This window comes from Bos javanicus, chromosome 21, assembly GCF_032452875.1.
Source record: "Bos javanicus breed banteng chromosome 21, ARS-OSU_banteng_1.0, whole genome shotgun sequence".
Taxonomy (NCBI): domain Eukaryota; kingdom Metazoa; phylum Chordata; class Mammalia; order Artiodactyla; family Bovidae; genus Bos; species Bos javanicus.
This window is the reverse complement of record NC_083888.1, coordinates 55,044,192-55,058,167: the sequence shown is the minus strand read 5'-3', so window position 1 is coordinate 55,058,167 and position 13,976 is coordinate 55,044,192. Positions and strand designations below refer to the sequence as shown.

General features: G+C 42.3%; 1 protein-coding gene and 1 non-coding gene across 8 annotated transcripts in view; both read left to right on the top strand.

Annotated features, from left to right (window-relative positions):
* The window catches only part of FRMD5 (FERM domain containing 5), a 321,311-nt gene that overhangs the window by 205,282 nt on the left and 102,053 nt on the right, over positions 1-13,976 (top strand). The gene's annotated exons all lie outside the window — the stretch shown is intronic.
* LOC133234802 (small nucleolar RNA SNORD113/SNORD114 family) lies at positions 5,333-5,406 on the top strand. Its single transcript, XR_009732303.1, has one exon. It is a non-coding gene; the product is annotated as a small nucleolar RNA SNORD113/SNORD114 family (small nucleolar RNA).

Below are 13,976 nucleotides of genomic sequence, written 5' to 3'. Positions count from 1 at the left end.
AGGAGCTTGGAAATCACCATCCTGTCCTGAAAGTTAAAAAAAAAAAAAAGCTGAATAGTCTGAAAATGTAACCGCTCTTCTTGGATCCAAAAGAGAGAAGAGGATACAGAGCAAATCAGTGCCCCTCCCCAAGACTGGAGAGACTAGCAAATATAAGGAGTCACAACTTAGCAGAGCAGAAACTGCCAAAGGGCTAGTGTCCTAGTAGAAAAACCTGAACTATAATTGACAAATTGCAGAAAGTTCAGTATGGACAACTATGAGAGTTAAACTCTAGGGGATCAATACATAGGTTTCCCATAACACTGTGAGATTTGCCACCAGGAACTCCTCCAGGCTCACACAATAAATATCAGAGAAAAATTCCCTCACGTTTCCTGCAGGCGGGCCTGAGGGGTGGAAGTGGGATGAAAAAGGGACCATTTTTACATACATCAGAGCACTCTATTCTTCTTAATAAGGCTGACCCTAAGAGAAGCTAATTAACCAGAGCTAACACTCTCAGATTGGGGAAGGCAATGGCACCCCACTCCAGTACTCTTGCCTGGAAAATCCCATGGACAGAGGAGCCTGGAAGGCTGCAGTCTATGGGGTCGCTCAGAGTCAGACACGACTGAGCGACTTCACTTTCAATTTTCACTTTCATGCATTGGAGAAGGAAATGGCGACCCACTCCAGTGTTCTTGCCTGGAGAATCCCAGGGACGGGGAGCCTGGTGGGCTGCCGTCTATGGGGTCGCACAGAGTCGGACACGACTGAAGTGACTTAGCAGCAGCAGCAGCAACACCCTCACGTGGAGCTTCCTTGGTGGCTTAGTGGTGAAGAACCCGCCTGCCACTGCTGGCGACACAGGTTCGATCCCTGGGTCAGGAAGATCCCCTGGAATAAGAAATGGCAACCCACTCCAGGATTCTTGTCTGGGAAATCCCATGGACAGAGGAGCCTGGTGGGCTACAGTCCATGGGGTCCAAAGAGTTGGCCATGACTGAGTGACTGAGCACTCACGCATGCAACCTACTCAGATATTATCAGAGCCTAACTGACCTAGGGAAAGAAAATATCCAACTGCAACCCACTCTAGCCATCCTATCCTACCTAAAGGGGGAGGAAAAAGCTGAGAAATACTTCTGAAGTTCACAGTCCAGAGGCACAGGGTCACAAAAAGATTGAGATCTAATCATAGGAGTTTAGTATGCTTCCCCTCACACGTGCCTTATCATCATATTACTAAAAACTTATTTCTAACAGTTCCCTGTACCCGGTACATCATGTCTAGCTATCAATTAAAAAAAAATACAAGGCATTCTGAAAGACAAATAACACAATTTTAAGAGAGAGAGCAAGCTTCAGAACCAGACATAATAGTTGTTGGAATTATCATACTAGAAAATTAAAACAATTGATTATTAAGGGCTCTAATGGATAAAACAGACCCATGCAAGAATGGATGGGCATTGAAAGCAGAGCAAAAGAAATCCTAAGAGCCAAAAAGGAATACTAGAGATTAAAAACCACTATAGCATAAATGAAGGATGCCTTTGAAGGGTTTATTAGCAGACTAGACATGGCTAAGGAAACGTTCTCTGAACTTGAGGATTTCTCAATAGAAACCTCCAAAAGTGAAAAGCAAAGAGGAAAAAAAAGTCTGGGAAAAAAGTGTATCTAAGGACTTTGGGACAGCTACAAAAGGTATAACATGCATAATGGTAATAACAAATTAAAAAGGAATAAAGGAAATATTTGAAATGATAATGACTGAAAATTTGTCCCAAATTAATGTCAAAACAAAGATCGAGGAAGCTTAGAGAACACCAAGCAAGACAAATGCAGAAAAGACTACACTTAGTCATACCATTTTCACATTACAGAAAAATCAAAGAGAAACAATCCTGGATTTTGTAAACTATAGATCTGGGGTGATTATGATGTATCAGCATAAGTTCATCAATTGTAATTGTGTACCAGTCTGCTGGGAGATATTGATAATGGGAGATTCTATAATGGGAGCTTACTGGAGAGCAGGAGGAATATGGGAAATCTCTATATATTAGTCTTAATTTTTCTGTGAATCTAAAACTGCTGTAAAAATTTATAAAATCATCTGGTGAATTTAGAAAACAGACCAATAATGGTCCCTACTCAGACTTATGAAGTCAGAATCAATAGGAGATAGCGTCTAGCAAGCATGGATATTTTTTAGGCTCTCCTAGTGATTCCACCACTCTGTAACTAAATATGGGAACATTCTGATTCCACTCTATAGCTAAATATGGGACCCTTCATTCTAAATCTGCACTGTGGTGTTGTTTGGGCACCAAGTCATATCTGACACTTCTGCAACTCCATGGATTATAGCCAGCCAGGATCCTCTGTCCGTGGAATTTCCCAGGAAGGAATACTGGAGTGGGTTGCCATTTCCTATTCCAGGGAATCTTGCTGAGCCAGAGATCAAACCCACGTCTCCTACAGTGGCAGGTGGATTCTTTACCACTGAGCCACCAGGGAAGGCCCAAATCTGCATTGTTACTAGCCACTAACCACTTGTGGGTATTTAAATTAAAATTAAATTAGACAAAAAATTCAGTTTCTCAGTTGCATTAGCCACATTTCAAGGTGCATCAAGCCACAAAGTGGTTAGTGGTTTGGATAGTGCAGATATCAAACATTTCCGTTAACACAAAGCTTCAGCCAGCACCGAAAACTCTAGAGCAGCTCTATACAACAAATAGTCTGAAAATGGAAGTGCTCTTATTTTTAAAACTGTTGCATTCTGTTTTCTTAGTTTTAAAAAGATCAAATTTCATCCAAAAAGAGGCCAGATAAACTGTTTTAGTTTATAATAGTCATTTTCAGACAACCCTGTTCTCCCATCTCCTAGTAGAATGTTCTGTGAGCTTGTAAAAAATACGTTGGTTGATCAGTGCTGTCCGGTCTTTATAAATAGAGATACCTGTGTTAGAAGTTGAAGCAAGGTTTATACACGTGTGATAGGATGTGGGCTAAAACATCTGTCTGTTAAACTCTAAGTGTTTGGTGACATGTCAACATTAAATTTAAAAGAAAAAGTAAGTAATTTTATAATCTAAAATTTTCTTCTTTTACAACGTTCTCTTCAAATAGATGATCGGTCATACTCAGGTCATGTCCAGCCAAAATTGGATTGTTTTTCTGCTGTAGGGACTATTCTCAAGTCCAGGGGTCCCCAGCCTCCAGGATCCAATGCCTGATGACCTGAGGAGTAGCTGATATAATAATAATAGAAATAAAGTACACAGTAAATGTAATGCACTTGAATCATCCTGAAACCATCCACTACCCCCCGGTCTGTGGAAGAATGGTTCTCCATGAGACCTGTCCTTGGTGCCAAAAAGGTTGGGGACCACTGCTCAAGTCTGAAACTACACATCAGATTAAACAAAAGCAAACTCAGAAAAACCTCCCTTTAGAAGTCCACTGAAAGAACAATTTCAATTCTGGTGTGAGACTCCAGAATGGAGAATATTTGTAGTATTTCTGAATCAAAATTTATAACAGAAAGCAAGTATTCTACTTCCAATCATATATATATTTTTAAAATCAAAGACACTTTATTTTCAAGTAACTCACAACTAATGAAGTTCTGTGTCTCCCGTACTTCATCTCATTGGGAGCTGTGGGCAGTCAGAGTTTGGGTCTCGTCTATCACATGTTTTCCCCCTGGAAATCCAGTAATTGGAAGAAGGTTGCAGGGCTAGAGCATTACACTGTATTAGAGATTGTATTATCGAGCCATCTCCTGAAGAATACTGGAGTAGATCTCAAGTTTTAGCAGAGCTGATCTTTAAATGGAGATCAGTGAATGGGAGAATGAAGAACAACTCTGTGTCCTGTTTAAAAACACCAAGTCTTCTCTCACCTGGTAGGCCTGATCATTCTTAGAGGTGAAGAGATTGTGTTTCTTGTGGCAACAGTTGTCTGGGTTATAGTTCAAGAATTGTCAGAACTGAAGAGAGCACGAAAGGTCTGCTTTTGTCTTTACTGTGAATGCTTTGTCCCGGGAGGGCATTTATAAGCCTGGCTTGGGAATCGGTTTTTGTGAATATCTGTGCTTCAAACCCATCCCAGGGCTCTGAAGCAGTGCTGGATTGAGCACACAGAATGCAGCGGGAAGGACCTGTCCCAGGCACTCGGGGCTCATTTGTATGGATGCACGGATGCTCTGGGAGCCGCATACATATCAAAGCTACTGCAGTCCCCATCATAGAGCCTCGTGGAAAACAGGATTGTTCTGCAGCTTTGCTTTCCCCTCAGAGTTCCACCTCATAATCTAGCACCCTTTAACTAGAGACGATCTGGGAGAAAGAGCCCTGAATGTACAAAGCATAGAACAATTTAAGTACAGTGCTCAGAAATAATTGGCCACTTAGGGTAAGATGAAGTCCCATAATGGTAAAAATCATAGCATCTTAGCTCTGGCAGAGACCTTGAAAGGTCATACAGACCATCTTCCATTTGCCTGTCTTTGAAACTTAAACCATTCTAGATGGATAAGAACCAATTCTGCGATGTAGGCCCTCCGGGAAGAAAATGACACAGCTCCCTGTGGAAAATGTTCTGATCTGTAGTACCTTTCTCACGGTTTGTAAGTTCATTCTTCAGTGAACCCAGATCAGTCCTATTGCAGTTAAAACTGGTTTTTATTGGTTCGTTCTTTACTGGAGATGTATAATGACTAGTCAGTATCCCTTATGACAAAGTCCCTAAAGATCAGCCATAGGTAAATTAGCACTTCAACCTTCTTTTCAGACGGAAATCTCGGTTTCTTTACATATTTTCTGATGGCCTGTTTTTTAGCCTCTTACTAATTATTGTTTTCATCTTCTCCTTCAAGTTCTCCATGTCAGTCTTTGGTTGTAATGTCTGAACTGAATCCAGTGCCATAGAAATATCTGACAAGTACATAGTAATAAGAAACTCACCTCCAGTTCCTAAACACCAGAGATTATTGCTTTGCACATTAGTGTGAGACTAAGAATGACCATGCAGTCTGAAACTGGAGAGTGTGGTTTTAATAACTGGTGGGAAAATTGATACATAAATGTGTGTTGAAACCTTTTTTAAAAAACTGTTGCTGTTGGCTATATATGTACAGAGAAATCAAAAAACCATGGTCTAACTAGTATTAAGATGCTGCTACTGCTGGTAAATCGCTTCAGTTGTATCTGACTCTGTGACACCATAGACGGCAGCCCATAAGGCTCTGCCGTCCCTGGGATTCTCCAGGCAAGAATACTGGAGTGGGTTGCCATTTCCTTCTCCGAGTATTAAGATACTGTAATTTAAAACATTAAAAATTATCAATGATGGTTTTTCGGTGCATGTATGAGTCGTATACGATGAATACGTGTCTGGAACTCTGAGGTCCAATGCAAATGGAGACCCATTGCCTCTGTTCCAGGTAACCTTATAGACATCTGTCAGGAATATACAAGTATCTTGTTTTATGTTCATATATTTTCTTTTTATGTTTATAATTGGATCAATGAAATAATATATAAAGATGAAATTGGTGAAACTTTGTTCAACCACAGAAAAGTGGTTAGGCAAGAAATGCTATTAATATACATTAAAAACAAATGTAAATTAGGAAATTTATGGTACAGGGATGTTATTCTTTGGCTAAGAATGATATAGTTATGGATAAGTAAATTGTTTATGTTCTCTATGTCATGTGTCTATGATCTGTGTCAGTGTCAAGATCGATATTGTTCATTTACTTAGGAGAAACTAAAGTATAAATGATCCCAATTCACTACCTACTTAAATGATTAAATGGAACATGGAATTCAAAGACTAATTAAACTGATATCTTAATGTAAAATATAAAAAAAAAATAAATAAAACATTAAAAATCTAAGTGTTTTACTTCTGTGTAAAAGACTTTTCCTGGGACTTCCCCGGCAGTCCAGTGGTTAAGACTCTGCACTTCCCCTGAAGGGGATGTGAGTTTGATCCTTGGTTGCAGAACTAAATCCCACATTCCAAGCGGCGAGGCCAAAATTTTTTTTAAATTCAAATAAATAAATAGGGCCAAGATGAAAAAATCCTGAAAGAGGCAAAACCGAACAAACCCAAACAACATATCCAGAGTAGTTTGAATAGTGCTTGCCTTCTTGTTGTATGGCTCACACACTGGGCACACATCCTTTGCATGCTCTGGCAATTTGTTACACTCCTTCCTAAGTCTGGATCAGCTTCCAACGTTTATTTTCCTTTGTGCTATCAGTGTCATGAAATAGCTCCAAGAGCTGCTCTAATGTGAAGTTTTTTGCCAGCTTCACTTCCTCTGGGACATCTTCTACTCCTCATCACAGCCACTTTCCTCACTCACGTTGATTGGTTTGCCTCCCCTCAGTTCCTCTGGCGCATGTGTCTAGTCTCTCATGCAGCAGTGTCAACAGCTCCCACTTAGCTCCCTCTCCTATAACTCCTTTACATTCCAGCATTATCACTTTCCTCTTCTTTATTTTTAACGTGCGTTTATGTATTTATTTTGGCTGCACCAGATCTTGTGGCATGTGAACTCTTAGTTGCGGCATGTGGGATCTGATTCCCCGTCCGAGGACCGAACCCAGGCAGTGGAAGTGCTGAGCCTCAGGCACTGGGCTACCAGGGAGGTCGCCCCTTTTTTTATTCTTTGCTACATGTTCATCTTTGTTGACCAGTTCTGTTTTTCCATTGTCGAGTTCATCACTGGGAGGCAAGGAGACACCCCATGGAACACTCTGTTGTTTCTGTGTAACAGACCCACAGTGACCAATCACCAACAGACTTTGGAAGAAGAGATGTGATTTGTCACCAATCATGACACATATTCGTTATTTATGTTGTGATATGTGAACTGAAGAGCAAGCAGTGAAATGTGTACCTTCTCAAGTACAGCTGCTGTCCCTTGGCCGCTGACATTTGAACCCTGTTCTTGGAGGACTTGTTTAGCTAAACGATTATAACTGAAATTCTGGCATTTTAGAACCACACAAAATAAGAATGGCCTTATTCAGTTCCTACGTGTACCCCAGGTCGGTGCTAATGTTCTGGTTCCTGCTGTTTGTTATCCATGCTGACACTTAAGGTCTTTTTCTGACATACAGCCCTGCCAACTTCATCATAGTAATGTTTTCTTTTCTCACCAGGGATATTCCATTAGGTCTTTCCTCTTTGATTTCGTACTTTTGTTTCTACTAGGGAACACTCCTTCAGTCTCTTAAGTTTTTTGGAATTGATTGCCTTCCCAAGTTTACTAGCATTTGCAAATTAGACGTTTCCCCATGCATTAATGTGAACACTAACTATCCTCACAACATGTCAGTTCCTTATTACCTCCCAGATTGACTCGGCCAGTTCAGAGTTATCCTTTTGGTCATGCGGTTCAGTCAGTTCTGTTAGCTCAAGGCCAGTGGTTCCTGGTTATCGTTCAGCATTAGGATCTTCCAAGGAATTTTACAAACAGCTCCCCAAGCCCTTTGAGGGTCTGGGGAAGGATCTGGGAGTCTGTGTGCCCCCATATAATTAGCTAGGTTTGGTCTATAATATAAACCATATCTTCCTAGTTCTTAGTGACCTTATCCTAAACTAACAGAACTGACCCACACATTAGAGATCATTTTGTCAAACCTACTCATTTTAGAAGTGAGAAAAGTAGGAGACGCCAAATGCTTTGGCCATGGTCTCATAGTTACTGACTGAGTGGGAACTGGAAGCCATGTTTCCAGACTCTGAATTCAGTACTCTTTCTCCCTGATTTCCATCAGTTGGGTCATAATCAGAATCATTGACTATCATCTTCAAGCTCTGCTGTGGTAATTTTTTTTTTCTTGGTATGAGTGAGTCTGTGTATTAGCTTCTGAGGAGAGGTGCTTAACTAAGGTGCTCTGTTATGGATGGGCAGGGTGGAGGTCGGGATTTCTCACGTCACGGGTGCTGTGGGCCCTGGAGAAGCTCTGGGGGCCTCGGTTCCCTCAGGCTCTGGTGCTTGTAACCTGTCTGCTGTGTGCCTGCCCGCTGGCACCCAGCCTTCTGCCTCTGATGTGCTTAGATATCTGATTGAGTTGTGCACAGCGTTTGTTTCCAGAGGCTGTTTGTGTAACTACCGACACCTCCTGACAGGAGAGGAGGAACGCGGGGTGAGGTGGGGACGTCCTACTCCGTGAAGCTTTTTCTATTTCCACGAGACGTTCTCACAGCTAAACTAAGACTCCAGCTTTCAGGTTTGCTGACAGAGGAAATTGAGTCTGTCTGTCATTCTGAGAGAAGAACTAAGGAGTCAAGCATATATCCCTTTGATATGTTTTATGAGTTCATGAAAAATGAATGGGGATTGCCGAAGAGAATGTGTGAACAGTTAATGTTTACATTCTAAGCCTGGCATGGAAAAAACAAAACAAAAACAGAATTTGTCTACCTCCTAATCTCCCTGAGCTCCCCTGTCAGAGGCAACAGCGTTTGAAATGTTAATGTGTCTGGTAGCCATTTTAAAGAAGGAGTTGCTGCTTATCCCCGTGAAGCTGAAATCCAGGGCCTTGCTTCTACATTTCCTCACCTTCTCTCAAGTACATGCTGCCCCCACCCCAGCTTCCCGCTAGACCCCAGAGGATAAAAGAGAGTATTTCATTGAACCATGGCATTTTAGAGCTGGAAGAGGCGTTAATATTGTGTTTCAATTCCAGATTCTTAGTTTTCTCCTCTGAGGGCCCAAGGGGTCGACCGACTTGGCCACAATCACGTGACTTGTTTGGAGCTGGACCTGACTAGAGTCTAGTGCAGGGCTCCTGACTCCCAGGCCAGTGTGGTTTTGACTGCATCGTATTGCACATAATAAAACACATTTTTCAGGCTTCTTTTAATACAAAATCCTAGTGATTTGGCAGTTGTGAGTTTTGGTCTCTATGACAGACTTTTAGAGGAGATGGGACTGCATGCCTACAGCTGGAGAAACCAGATCAGTACTTTTCTACTGAATAGAAGATGGAATTTGGAAAGTGTCCTGTGTGACTGGACTCGAGGCCCCCTGCTGTCTGGGAGATGGACCTGGGCTCCTTGCCTAAAGCCAGGGGCCAGAAGGGACTGTCCAGATTCTGGTAAGCGTCCATTCACTCGGGGTGGGGCCCAGAGTTAGGCTACTTGTAAAGCGCGGAAGCCCCAAGCCAAGGAAATTAATGTGAAACTGGCCCAAACACTAAAGGAGAAAACAAAAAACAGCCATGGCCACAGCCTATCCACTGAGATGACTTTTCAACTCAGGGGACCAGAAGGATTCTTACACAAGGCGGCTCTCCCTGGAGATGAGCTCACAGAAAAAACAAAACCCATTTGCAGACAAAACCAAGAACCTACAGCTAACAGAACAATATGAAAGAAACTTTAGAATAAGTTCGCTTAAAATGTTCAAGAGGCAAAGGAAGAAACTTATGAACAGGACATTAGAAAGGATGTTCTTCATTATCCAGTTGATTCTAGGTGGAGATATTTACCCAAAATGTAGTGTTTCTGGGATTAGTTTTACAGGCAAATCAGGTTTGAATCCATTGAGTATTCCTTGGTGATGGTGATTTTCCCCCTTTTAAATTGTTTTTGTCTTTCCCTATCTTCACCAGAACTGATGTATAAACACCATTCAGCTTCTAAAAGCACGCCCAGCTTCCCTGAGGGTGGGTTCCCTGTATAGACCGCCATCGCCCTTGCTTGGTTCTCGGAAGAATCAGTTCTGGAATGTCGTCTCCTCCACGTCCCTGGTGTGTTCCGTCTCTGACTTATTCTGACATTACCAGCTCAGTCAGGATTGCAGGCTGAAACTATTAAGGTGGCAGACTCTACCCTCCACATTCTTTTATATGACTCAAGTTTTTCCAGAAAGTTCCTGGAACCATAAAGAATTATCCATGAGTACCTTTCACAGTAACGCGTGTGTGTGTCTGCACATATATGTGTGTGTGCTCAGTCAGTCAGTTGTATCTGACTACTTGTGACCCCATGGACTATCGCCTACCAGGCTCCTCTGTCCATGGGATTTCCCAGGGAAGAATACTGGAATGGGTTGCCATTTCCTTCTGTAGGGATCTTCCCACCCAAGGGATCAAACCCACATCTGAATTGACAGATGGATTCTTTATTGACGAGCCCCCTCTGGGAAGCCCCCTTCATAATAGCATACTCTTTTAAAAATATTCACAGGCCCTACTGAGAAGTTGTAGAAAAGATTCCACTACTTATTTAAGTTACAGCTCACCCTGAAGACAGACCAAAATGTACAGAAACATCTATTTTGATTATATGTAGATGCATCCAATCCTGGGATAATGAGAAGGAAAGATCTTAAAAAGCTAGAAGAGATGAAAAAGAAACCTAGGGAAATTTAATTTGCAAGTGAATGCTCAGTTTTCTCTTTCCCAGTAAAGGTTAGCATCAATTAATAAATATTTTTAACATGAAGTCATATACCGTCATAAACAAAGAAACATTACCTTCTATTCAGCAGCTGATTCTAGGTAATAATTTTCTATTTTCTGCTTTCTTTCAAAGCTTTTCAGTGTAATTTGTGAGTAGTCAAAGTGTTCTTTGGGGTTTCCCTGATGGCTCAGTGTAAACACTCCTCCTGCCAGTACAGGAGACATGGGTTTGCTCCCTGGTTGGGGAAGATCCCTAGGAAAAGGAAATGGCTACTCAGTCCATATTATTGCCTCAGAAATCCCATGCAGCCTGGTGTGCTACAGTCCATGGGGTCACAAAAGAGTGGGAAGTGACTTCGTGACTCAACAACAATAAAGTGTTCTTTAAGAGCTTCTAGTCAGGTTCCTGAAGCCTCATTTCTTTCCCAGTGAAGTATGAAAACTGTAAACAGAAAGCAAAGTATATAGCATATACTACTGTATATGCTGCTGCTGCTAAGTCGCTTTAGTCGTGTCCGACTCTGTGCAGCCCCATAGACGGCAGCCCATTAGGCTGCCCTGTGCTGTATATAGAACCAGGTATTTTCACCCCGTTCTGTGAATGCTGCCTAGTTCTCAGCAGTCCTGCCATCTCTATGCTATATTTAGACACCTGAAGTTTTCTGTATCTTTCTGGTCCTTGACTTTGCAGAAGCGGAGACCAATCCAGTCTCAGTTTGGTATTTTTAGCTGGTCACTAGTTCAAGAGTTACAAAACTTGGCATGCTAAGTCATGTGTGCATGACTAAGTCACTTCAGTCGTGTTCGACTTTTTCCAACTCTGTGAGGTGTAGCCCACCAAGCTCCTCTGTCCTTGGGATTTTCTGGAGTGGGTTGCCATGCCCTCCCCCTCTAGGGAATCTTCCTGACCTAGGGATCGAACCCATGTCTCTCACATCTCCTCCATTGGTAGGCGGGTTCTTTACCACTAGCACCACCTGGGAAGCCTGGGATTTTCCTGGAAGCGAGGTCTTTCCAGAGAAGCTTTAAAGATACCTTTACAGGTCTTCAGTGCATCTTTCAAATTTTCTCCAAAGAAAAATGATCATGGAAAAAAAAAAAAAGATTAAAAGCTGTAGTGTCCTGGCTTCATCCTACATAAAAGCATTTAATTTTTCTATAAGTGAGCCCTTTTCTTCTCTACTTTAAAATTCTTATGATCCATGCTTTCTTTAATGCAGTAGATTATATGGCATTTTATAAAGTTCTCTGACATGCTTATCAGATAATTTTTCTACTACTGTGAGATATTTTTCTGTTTCTTCTCCAGAATACAAGATGGTTCTAAGAGCTCACCCAATCTTACTGTTCATGTAGAATATAGATATTTATTAAGACTTGTTGTGTAAGTTTTAGAATGAAAATGTACTTTCCCCCGTCCTGATAGAAATATCCTTAGGCAAGCTCTGTCTCAATAAATGGACCTTCCATCTCCCCATCTCCTCTCATGACCCTTCCATCACCAAGTCCTGTCCATTTTAGTTCCTAAAGAACTGTCAAATCTGCCTACTTCTCATCTTTTGCCAGAGCCATTGAATAGATGGATGGCGTGCATGCTTAGTCGTGTCTGACTCTTGCAATCCTATAGACTGTCCTCCACCAGGCCCCTCTGTCCATGGAATTTTCCAAGCAAGAATACCATAGTCGGTTGCCATTTCCTACTCCAAGGGATCTTCCTGACCCAGGAGTTGAACCTAAGTCTCTTGCATCTCCTGCGCTGGGAGGCAGATTCTTTACCTCTGCACCACCTGGAAGAGCCTCCTAACTAGACTCCATAATCTTGTTGCTTTGTGATCACTCATAGTCTGAGCCTGTCAACTCCTTTACTTAACAACTCTTCAGGGCTTTCTTTTGCTCTTAGGGTAGTAACTCAGATCCTTAACGTTGTCTCCAAGGCTCTGTAGCACCTGGCCTCTATCTCTTCTTCCACATCTGCCCCACTCAGGGCTCAACCATCCTGCTCTTCCATCTCCTTGAATGTATCTCATTGCTTTTCTATTCAAGCTCTTTGCACATCTGTTCTTTATGCCTGGAGGGCTCTTCTCACCATTCTCCTTTCACTGGGGTATCTTCCATACATCCTTCACGTTAAAGCTCTTCCTCAAAGACTTCCCTAAACCCCATACCAAGTCAGGTCTCCCTCATTATTTCTCTTCTGTTGTCCCTGTAGTTTTCCAGTATGAAACTTTCGTAGTAGATTTGAGAATCTGTAGACCTGTGCATTATTACTATAATAATAGTTGCACCAGAGGTTACACCATTTTGCTTATTACTCTGTTTGCAGCCACAAGCACAGTACCTGTCAGGGTAGGTGCTGAATCAGTGTTTTTGAATAAACAAATGCCTTTTACATATAGTATATATATAATGAATACATGAAATGAGCACCCACGGTGTCTAGCCAGGGTCAGCTCCGATCTTAACTTTAACAAAACCTTTTCATTCACTAAAAGTGAAGGTGTTAGCCACTCAGTCATGTCCGACTCTTTTTGACCCCATGAACTGACTGTAGGCCACCAGGCTCCCCTGCCCATGGGATTTCCAAGGCAAAAATACTGGAGTGGGTTGCCATTTCCTTCTCCAGGGGATCTTCCCAACCCAGGGATCGAACCCAGGTCTCTTGCACTGCAGGCAGATTCTTTACCTTCTGAGCCACCAGGGAAACTCCTTTCCTTCATTAAAATAACATATATCTTCAGTTTCCTAGAGTGCCTGCAACTGAGAACCAATCTTATTTTTTTTAATTAATTTATTTGGCTGCACTGAGTCTTAGTTGCGGTACGCAGGATCTTTAATTGTGGCATATGAACTCAGTCGCAGCCTGTGGGATCTAGTTGCCTGACTGGGATCAAACCTGGGTCCCTGCATTGGAAGCACAGAGTCTTAACCACTGGACAATCAGGGAAGTCCCCAGAACCAGTCTTAAGATGAAGAAGACTCTGATATCTGATACATGGTTTGGGTGTTTGGGTGTTTGTATGTTTACATGATTACTTTGTTTCACTTGTAAGAGGCAAAAGACTAGAGAGGTGTCAAAGTGGAACACCATAAGCCAGGGAGCATTGAGAGAGAGCTAGGGAAGGTTCTTTTAAAAAAAAAAAAAATTGTTTACGTATGGCTGTGCTGGGTTTTCATTGCTGCATGGGCTTTTCTCTAGTTGCAGCAAGTGGGGGCTACTCTCTAGTTGCAGAGCACAGGCTTCTTGTCACAGTGGCTGCTCTTGTTGCAGAGTGCTCTAGGGCACTCAGTAGTTACAGCACACGGGCTTCAGCGGTTAGGACTCCCAGGCTCTAGAGCACAGGCTCAGCAGTTGTGGCACATGGGCTTAGTTGCACCACGGCATGGAGGGCTCTTTCCGAATCAGGGATTGAATACATGTCTCCTGCACTGGCAGGCAGACTCTCTACCACTGAGCCACCAGGAAGGCTGCCAGGGCAGGTTCTAATTGAGTGCTTTCTTGACTCTGATTTTAAGGGACCAAAACAACTTCAGTGGTAACAGAAAAGACATTAG